Here is a 10,311-nt window from a genome sequence, read left to right as displayed (position 1 = left end):
ACGTAATGCAATGGATGAGAGAGCATTAGACAATTGTTCCATTTTTATATGGGGCAAAAGAAAGTGTGTTCAAGAGCAAAGGAGAGTTGAAGTGGAGAAAACACATTTTTAAAGTTGTCTTGTGGGTGTGCCTTTGAAATAATTGGCTCTTCTATGACTATCAATAGTTATTATTTTAAATTCTTTAACTGTGAACTTTGAGAATATGTTATTATAACATGTCTCTTTCTTCATTGGTACATATTAGGAAAAATTGCAAAATTAGGACAAGTTAATAAAGCAAGTAATAAAAGGCAAAACTAAGCATGCTTTCTTAAAAACAAAATTCTTAACTTTATTTTGAAACTTTGAAGAACCTTTTTTTAATGCTGATGTCATGCAGATATTTGAGAGAGAATTTTGAAAATGCAAGGGCAATAAGAAGATTAATCAACAACATTAACTTTTCAACACAAGAGGAATAATATCTGTTATATTTGGAGTAAGATGTGGATAAATGTACAGACAAATTTATCCATTTGTATTTTATTTTCTGATTGTGAAAAAAGAGGAACTAATGCTAGAACTAATGAAGGAGGTTGTGAGAGTAGGAGGGTAAACTACCTGGACATATTAGTTCCCTGGATAATATTAAACATAACTAGAACAGTCTGGAAATAATTAAACAAGGCCAATTAATATTTGTGTTGGGGAACCTGAATTTAAAGCAACGTCAATAAATAATTTATTTTTCCTTATTTCTTCCATTTAAATCTCTCCCATAAAAAAGAACTGTGCTCCATATATCTGGAAAGCAAGAATAAAATAATTTAAGATATACTATTGAGATTTCAGTTAAGTAATATGTTTAATTTTATTATGTTTTATATAATACAAACTATATGTGTGGCATATATGTGTGTATGTTAAGCTGTATGTATAAGAAAAACACCAGACAACAGTTTTTAAAATATACATGTTAGAGAAAAATGCTTGTGTTTCAAGTACATTAGTTGATAGGCTTAAAAATATTTCTAATACAAAGCAATTATATTTACTCTATGAAGTACAGATTAGGAGCATAACTGATCAATAAGAAATTCCAGATTTTTATATATATATAAAATCATACTATAATAGTTTCTTTCTAATAATACAGTTGTTTTTATTGTATGTTTTTCTCATGCTTTAACGATGCATTTTTTATTACCTTTAGCCACTTTTCTGTTGAATGTGAAAAGGAAGTGACATTTGTACATCTTCCTGTGTAAAATATAAAAGAAAAGATATAAACATGTTACTTTTAATTTTTTAGTGTATGTTATTAGTTTTTCTTTAGATTTGTGTCAGTTTTATAAGAATAATTTTTTTAAATGTCTGAATCCTTATAAGTTCACAAATATAACTTGCTACATAGATAGTTGGGAGTTTTGTGGTCTGAAATAACCTGAAAATAAAGAGAGTACATATCAGTATCCTAGACATCATTCTGTCTCAGAATCTTACATGCTTTTCGGCAAGCTAACTACATTTTTCACCGTTTATTTTTATTATAATTAAAATTCAACTACAAATAGCTTTAATAGCAGTATGGGAATATTATATCATATTTATTAATTATTTAGTAATAAATTTATTGACAAACACCAGATTTTTTTAAACAAGGAATTTTTAGTGATTCTAAAACTGCATTCCTTAGAAAAGTAGTATGTATTTTTGTGTGTTTCTCCCTTTGATTAACGAGGTTAAATATACCAAATAATATCACAGGCCTCATTTTTTTTCTAATTTCATGGAAGTAGCATAGACATATGTAGTTTTAGCTCAATATTCATTTTTCCTCTTTTCATTTACTAAGCGAAGAACAAATTATGCTGTGCTTAGTGCTACCTTGCTAGCAAAAACAGTTCCTCTTGCCGGAAAGGCTTAATGTGTAATTTAGCACTACTCAATGAGATATGAGGGAAAATGATATGTAAAATTTCTCAATCACATCCTTCAGGGGAAGCTTTTTTCTCCTCTCCATCATAATCACTAGTATGAGAAGGGGTGCTAATGGACCAGCCTTGGCCTTGTAGATGAAAATGATGAAGGAAGAAGGTAGAAGGAAACTGGATACCTGTGTGACCTCTGGTATTTCACATGCCCTATCCTGTGGGTCACCTATTAGCTTAAACTTTTGCATAATTGAGAAAATGAGGGTTCTCTCTTATTTAAGGCACTATTGTTTGTTGTTTAGTAAGGCAGCCAAATAAATAACCTAGCTAATAAAAAATGTGTACTTTAAAAATATTCAAATATGAGACCTGCAGATGTTGAAATATTGTAATTAATGTATTCTCATTATTGAAGAATACGGTTTGTTAAAAATAAGTGTTTCTTCACTGAGATAGACTATATGAGAGAATAGTAATTCCTCCCTTCACATAACTTGGTATTCAGATGCTGTGAAGCTGATTTTTTCTTTAATACCTACAGACATGTTCTCTTAAATATAATCTACCATTTTCTTCTTGGTAACGTAGCAGAAAAATAAAGATTATTTCTAAAACAGCCTTCCTGCTTTCCAGTCCAAACCTAGGTCATTCTCTTCAGTCACCCTCTACCATATGGCTGTGTTTACCATCAGGTACAGAAGCCAGAAATTAAATTCAAAGTCTCAGGAAAGCTAGCATTTCAAATCTTTTATCCTGAACTCAATATTGTCTTTCTGGGGTCTCTCACAATTCCTCTCTACTTCCCAGTTTAAGGAAGCTATTTTTACTATACCCACATGCTGAAAAATACAACTACTTATTCTCTTCTCCTTCTTCTCCCAGACAGGAACAAAAAAACACTAAAGCATTCTGTGGGTTCTTAATACGTATACCCAGTTTGAGCCTGGTCCTAAAAGAATAAAACTGACCATTTTGAAAGGAGGCAATAGCTAAAATCAGATCTCAAATTGAACTATCAAATTGGTGAGTGAAAAGAAAACCAGACCTTATAGACTATTAATCAATACCTTCATTTATTTTGCCTACATATAAGGCATGGAAATATCATATAATTGTCAACTTTGACTCCTAATTAAAAAAAAAAAAACTGCAAGATTAAAAGGAACAAAAAAACTAAATAGGCTTGTTATAGTGTATTTATTGTGTTATATTATTTTGTTTGAGGGAAATTCCAGAAACAATCTCCTGGGTCAGAATTTCCCAAATTCTATTCCCACTTCTGAGACTCCAATAAGTGAGGGGTGAGGTCCTAAGAACAGATGGTGGAGAAATAACTCACCTTCAGTCATAATTAGCTATATTAACTAACGTTCATATTTACAGCTTCAATAAATGAGTACTGTCTGCTTTATAATTATATTTTATTTGAATAAAATATTTAATGAGCTTTTGCTGAATAAAAAAAACATTGTAGGACATTTCAAATACATTGAAATGATAAATTAATTGGTTTAGGTATGATTTTTCTTTATAATTTGGTAATCAGTCAGGAAAAAATAAAATTAATTAAATTTTTAGTCATTGTTTACATTTTGTTGTCCTCTTTGAGTTCTTTAAATACAACATGCCAAACACTTCTCTCATAGTAGATAAAATACTAGTTTGTTTCCCCTCCCAGCTGAAGCTCCAAGATAGCCAGACCCAAATAAAAGTGACTTTAGAATTCATAGTCCTTAACACTGTGTTTGCAATGCATTAGGTGCTCAATCATTTTTTTATGGAGTGACTAAATGAATTAGAGTCATTCACTGTACATAATTCTACAGTTAGTATTAGAAGTATCCCCAGATATGCACATTTCAGAATTGAACTTCTGTCTGAATTAGAGCTTTGCAAAAATTTAGGGAGAGAAAAATATCCACATAAGGTGTAAAATATAATGGGGAAGTTCTGGTAAAAAAAAAAAAAAAAAAAAACATAATAATAATCCATTGGCCCAGAGACCATGGAATTGTCTTTGGAAGAAAGTCTAAAGGAGAGCTCTTAAAAGAGATTTGACAATTACCTTTCAGGACAAAATCTTCCAGGAAGATGTTCTGACTAGTATCCAACAAATGAAGGAGCAAACCTAGAAATTCTAAGAACCTAGTAAGATGAAACGTTATTGAGTGACATTGAGGAGATTACAATTTCTCAACTAAAGTCTTTTGCTGCAAGAAGTCAGTTTTCTATTCCAATAAATGAAATAACAGACTGTATACCACAGAGAATTAGGAGAAACATCTCTGAAGCACAATGCATTGCTCAACTAACACATCAGCAGATCAACTTAAATCTGATCACTCACAATACACTTCATATATGTCCAATAATTTTATGGTACTTCAGAAATATATCCAATAATTCAGCCCCAAAACACAACAAATTATTTTCAGTTTGCTGTTGTTTTTATTTGTTTGTTTTATTTCCCCACTTGTCTTTTTTTCATCACTTGTTGTTACAGGTGTATTTTTGCACCTTTTGAGTTTGAAAGGTGTATAAGACTCCAGCATTGTTCTTGTAAATTAAATCATCAACATGGTCATTATATAAAATATAATATCTTTTGAAAACTAGTTTTTTGGAAAATGAATTGTAGTGACTGTTTTTACTATAAAATTTTACTATACTATGAGTATGTCAGTATTTGTACTACTAATTAACTGGAAGGTTTTAGCAGAATATAAATGAGTATTATGTATTATGTCACTGAACTTCTCAAATAAGTAGAAGTCATTAACATGCTTTGTGTCGTTCTAGCCAACTAATGATTTCACTTTAAAATATAGAACTTTCTAATAATGACCTTGTAGCTAAGCAGATTATATTACTTCTAAAATGAATAAACACAAATATTCCTTATGAAATGATATTCTTACATTTGATTATACTGCTTTCTGTTGTCACAAAATTATATATGAACAATGACTCTTATAATCTCTGTTTTGCTGTATATGCTACAGAATATTAAAAGTAATCATGATACTGACTTTTCCATAGACAGAATTAGAATTGTGTAACAAACATATCAAATTTTGAAACAGATCTTGAGGAAATTTCTGAATTTAGACTTACTTAATTTCTCTCAGCATCGTGTACCCAATTTGTTAAAATGAAATGGCAATGCCTTTATCATAGGGCTGTTACAAAAATTACACACAAGATGTTGTATTTTTAGCTTGTCTCTCTTAGGCCTTCCATGAATGATGATGACACTTTACTCGTTGTTGACATTTATTTCTAGAGAAATAGAGTGAGCTTATATAAATCTGTATTTAAGAATAAAGTTAGTGTTTTTATTTATGCTATCCAAGAAGAAAGAAATAGCATTCACCAAATATTTAATGAAACTTGTAATACAGTATTCCCTTTACTGGGAATATAATAGGGAATAAGGAGATCAAGGTGCACCTTCTAAATATGCAATGGCAAATTCAGGTAAATATGATTTTGTAACAGTGAAACACAAAGAGGATTTTGACAGAGAGTATTCCCGAAAATGGGGCACATTTTACTTTGGAAAGGATTTCAGCGAGGACATAAAAGAAGATATAATCATTTCAGCTAAAACTAAATTATGAGAAGAAGCTTGTCATGTAAAGATGTAGATGTAGACAAAGGAACGGGCAATTGGAAATCTCACAACATAAGAATGAATTTACTATTTTTTATAATCAGAAAGTAGGTCCGTGTGTCTTGATTGCAATAAAGTATATTGTCAACAAGTTGGTGGGGGCCACATCACACAGTGCACTGTAGTAAATGCTATGGAGTTGGGGTTTAGTCTAAGAGAATGAAAGCAATACTAAGTGGTATTTGCTTATTTTTTCAAAGGAGATTGTTGCTATTGTGGATAAAATGCATTTTGATGGGACAAGTGAAACAACCAAAAAAAAAATCAGAAGCTTCAATCATAGATCCTGATAAATCAATTTCTAAAGTTAAAATCATTGACAGAAATAGACAATTAAAAGATGAGGTAGTTTTGTGGTTCGTAAGTGTGATATATGACTTTTAATGCTCATGTATGAGATGTGCCTCCCTCAAAGCTTAGGACTTCAGCACATGGCATAACATGAAAAAAAAAAAAGAAAGAAAGAAACAAACAAACCCAAAATATATGAATGTAGAAAACAACTTTTATAAACAGGTCGATAGCAAATACATAATATGCAGAGTTTAAAGGCATTTTAAAAACCAGTGGATTCTTCAGTGAGCAAAATAAGTAATTTATAGGAAAATAAACAAAATTTATAGGTGGACTTCTTTTCATTTTATAGAGATACAGAGAGAATAATTGGGATATTTTTCGACATGTGATTGTAGGAAGACATCCTTGCGGAGAAGATAATTCAACTGAAAACTGAACAATTATAAAAAGCCATTAACAAAGTGCTTTCTGCAATATTTAACAGATACAGCTAGCTAGATGCCAAGGAAGAGTCAGAAAACAACAATATGAATAGAGGCAAAAATGTCAGAATTTCACTGTGGTCTGAATTATGGAACCCCAAAAAAGAAACTTCAATTCTTGTCTGGACACCATGAAATTGATGTCATTTATCAACTACAGTTGTTATGAAGAGGGCTCTTAACGTAATTGCTGTTCTTTTTGCAATAATGTGATGAACTACCAAAACAGGCTGAAATTCAGCAACGTTCATTCTCTTGGACTATAAGTATTTGTTTCTGTCTTGCTGTATATTATATATATAATCTATTTAAAAGTTCATTTAATTTTTTTTAGATTCTCATGTCTTGTTTACTTACCATATATTTAAATAAAAATACATATTTTTATGAAGATGTCCCATTGGAAAATAAACTAACTATAACCAACTTCCGTAAATGTTTTATTTTCTCTCCAAATGTATAAAGAACCTCTGAAAGAGTCCCATTTTTACATTTTGAAGTCTTTTGCCTTCTATTTATTGTTTTGTTGGGATTCAGTGGAGGATATTTGGTGGAGAATTGATTCTGAAACTTTCCAAAATATGGATAATATTTTGCTCATTTTCCATTGTGGGTTATCATAGAGAAAAGTTTCCATTTTAATAATCTATTTACAGGTCTGGCAATAGCTATTTTCTTTTTCTTTTTTTTTTTTTTATTTTAGGTTTTATTTTAGGAACATGTGAAGTTTCTTGTATAGGTAAACTATGTCATGTGGGTTTGTCGTACAGATTACTTTATCACCTAAGTGTTAAGCAAGCTCCGTGCCCAATAGTTATATTTTCTGCTCCTCTCCCTCATCCCACTCTCCACCATGAGGTAGACCCCAGTGTCTGTTATTTTCTTCTTTCTGTTAACGAGTTCTCATCATTAAGCTCCCACTTGTAAGTGAGAACATGTGGTATGTGTTTTTCTGTTCCTGTGTTAGTTGGCAACAGATAATGGCCTCCAGCTCCATATTTGTTTCCCTCTCCAGCATGTTATTTTTTTTTAATTTTTAGTAATATCCATTCTGACTGGTGTGAGATGGTATCTCATTGTGGTTCTGACTTCCATTTCTGTAATGGTCAATGATATTGAGCTTTTTAATTTTTTTCATGTGCTCCTTGGCCACAAGTACGTTTTGTTTTGAAAAGTGTTTGTTCACATCCTTTATCCACTTTTCAAGGTGGTTGTTTGCTATTCTCTTGTAAATTTGTTCAATTTTCTTATAAATTCCATGACCTAGCCACTGTACCTTTTTTATTTTGAAAACATACAATAAATTAAGAACCAATAGCACAGTTGATGGGTCTCTCTGTGACACTTGCCATCTTTCCTCTCTTCATAGCTATAAGAAAATATTTTGGAAGAAGAGTTTCTGATAAACGCCACTTAGAGAAGCTCTGAGCATCCATTATTATAAATGGTTGACTAAAATTTGGGGTAAAGCATCCTATTAAAAATGAAGTTAAGAACTTTATGTAGAACTTTAAAATGTGTCCCTCACAGAGTAAGTCTCTGTCTCAAAAAAAAATTGTCCCCCAAATCCTGTTGTATGTCAACCTATTATAAAATACATTGTAAATATGATAACTCAGCAGAAGAACGTCATTCTAAAATTCATTAAGAATTTAATGTTAAGTGTATCAGTGACACACAAATCATGAGGCAAGATGGTTTAAATATGTTACAAATAATATTAAATAATCACACCCTCTGAGTTTAAATTCTTTTTCACCCTATGTGTACTGCCACTCAACACTTGACTTCAGGGTCATAATCCTTAGTGAACCCATCTAACATCCACCTAAAATAAAGGTCAAGAGCCACTCTTCTATGCTTCACAAATAGCCTCAGGGCTTCATGAATAAACAGAGATAGGCTAGCTCCCTTTTGCTCTATAGCCTTAAGTAGTTCTGACCACAGCCAGAAAGAAATAGCTGCATGCAGCCTGATCTTTATTTAACATCTTGACCTTTGGCAAGGTATTTCTAAAATATGTTACTAATATGTACTTCTTGGTTGTTTTACTAATATTTGAAAGAACTGAAGTTACTATTATTCACTTTTCATTTGAAACTACAGAAGCAATAACAACAAAGTTCCAATATAAAATCCATTATTAAATAGCTTTCAACATAATAGATTATTTACTACAATTGGCAAAATCCAGTTATTAATAGTTTCCTACTAGAATGACATTTTTTTTTTCTTTTTGCCACATTTTAGGTTAACCCTATTTGTTTTAATCTCAATTTTATTGTGCATTTCCCTAAGTACTAAAAACACCAGTAGTGTCAGCAGCAATTTGCTACTTAACAAAGCTCCAAGTAACACTGTAGTATGCCACTTGCTACTAGTGCTATATTTTATCCAGAGGAGATTAAGAGGAGGTGCTAAAATCAAATTATGAAGTGGTAGAATTTCAGCACTTAATTCCCAAGTGCTACTATCAACATCAATTGACTATCCATGTGTTTTCATAACTGTCTGCCAGGCACTGAAGCTATGATAGAGCATCTTTCATGTGACTTCATGGGCTCGATTAGCTCCAAATGATTGTGCATAAAATTGCCACTCATTAAGTAAAGGTGTTAACTTTGGCTGTAAGATTTCCCTGTTTTAAAATTAGCATAATTTTCTCACCTATTGTGTGCACTTCCTACACCTAAAAAGTAATCTGTAGTTGCACTTTATCAGTCTGCTGAATAGTGTCAGCAAGATTATATATATATCATATTTTTTGGCTCCTCTCTGTAACACATTTAATATTTTTAAAAATATTAAGTCAAAGCACTGAAGCTAGCTGGGAATTCCTATACTCACCCAGAGTTGGCTAAATGTTCCATTTCTATAAAAATTATTCTAACTTTTAACACATTTTCCCAATATGAATCTTCTATGATCTCAAGTGATGACATTATCATGCCATCTTAAGTTAAACAGTGACTGTATGACATAAACTGCCCAATTTCCCAACCCTATATCTGAAAATGTTCCTAAAATAATATGCATTATTACCTGTTTCCTGATGTTGTCAGATGAAGAACAATACTTTCTTCCCTACCAAGGCTAACACAACATCCTTGTATACTCACAGTGCTATTTGTTTTGCATTCTCAGGAAAAGTTATCTAATAGTTACTGTCTATTGAAAAGAGCTGGGCACATTCCTCAGCCCCGGGCTCAAAACTCCCTGAGCCTAGTACAAACACATCCCATCCTCCCATCCCACCACATCCCACCATATATCTCTCCAACTCCCTGAGCCCAGTACAAACACCACCTGGAAAGTCTCCGATAAGGGGACAGCCATTCAAGGTTACTGAAAGCGTGGGAGCCAAAAGAATTTCTTTGTTCCCCTGCAACTTTCAGGCTATAAAAAGCAAATGCTCGCATTGTTCGGGGCCCTCTTGTGTACTGTGGAATGGAGGGACCAAGTTCGAACTTGTAGTAAAGATCCTTGCTGCTTGGCTTTGACACTGGACTCTGGTGGTCTTCTTTGGGGAACAAACGGTGTGGGCATTACATCTGGGGGCCCGTCCGGGATTCCCCAAGCCCACCAGACCCCTGGTCAATGGATCTGCTAGGATCGATCTACTGATAGGTGAGCTGGCTCATCTCCGTTTGTCTGTCTGTGTCTGTATGTCTGTTCTGAATCTGAATCTGTGATTCGTGAGGTCTGAAACTGGAGCTGGCACAGTCCTGGCAGACGCGCTATAGGACGGCCAGCGGAGACCGGTGGGAGACGTCCCCTGGCTCTCTTCTGATTTAAATTGCGATCTGAGGTGCCGGAGCGCGTTCGCTATCCAGGCAGCAGCTGACTCTCACCCGGACTGCCGGGGCGTGCTCGCAATCTGAGTTGCCAGAGCGCGTTCACGATCCGGGCAACAGCTGACTCTGACCCAGGCTTCCGGCTCGCG

General features: G+C 33.2%; 1 non-coding gene across 1 annotated transcript; it reads left to right on the top strand.

The window, feature by feature from the left end:
* The first annotated feature begins 5,934 nt into the window (after positions 1-5,934).
* LOC123572115 (small nucleolar RNA U13) lies at positions 5,935-6,036 on the top strand. The gene has a single exon (XR_010585165.1). It is a non-coding gene; the product is annotated as a small nucleolar RNA U13 (small nucleolar RNA).
* The last annotated feature ends 4,275 nt before the right edge of the window (positions 6,037-10,311 follow it).

This window comes from Macaca fascicularis, chromosome 2, assembly GCF_037993035.2.
Source record: "Macaca fascicularis isolate 582-1 chromosome 2, T2T-MFA8v1.1".
Taxonomy (NCBI): Eukaryota; Metazoa; Chordata; class Mammalia; order Primates; family Cercopithecidae; genus Macaca; species Macaca fascicularis.
The sequence above is the reverse complement of the archived record's forward strand: the minus strand, read 5'-3'. Positions and strand labels throughout refer to the sequence as shown.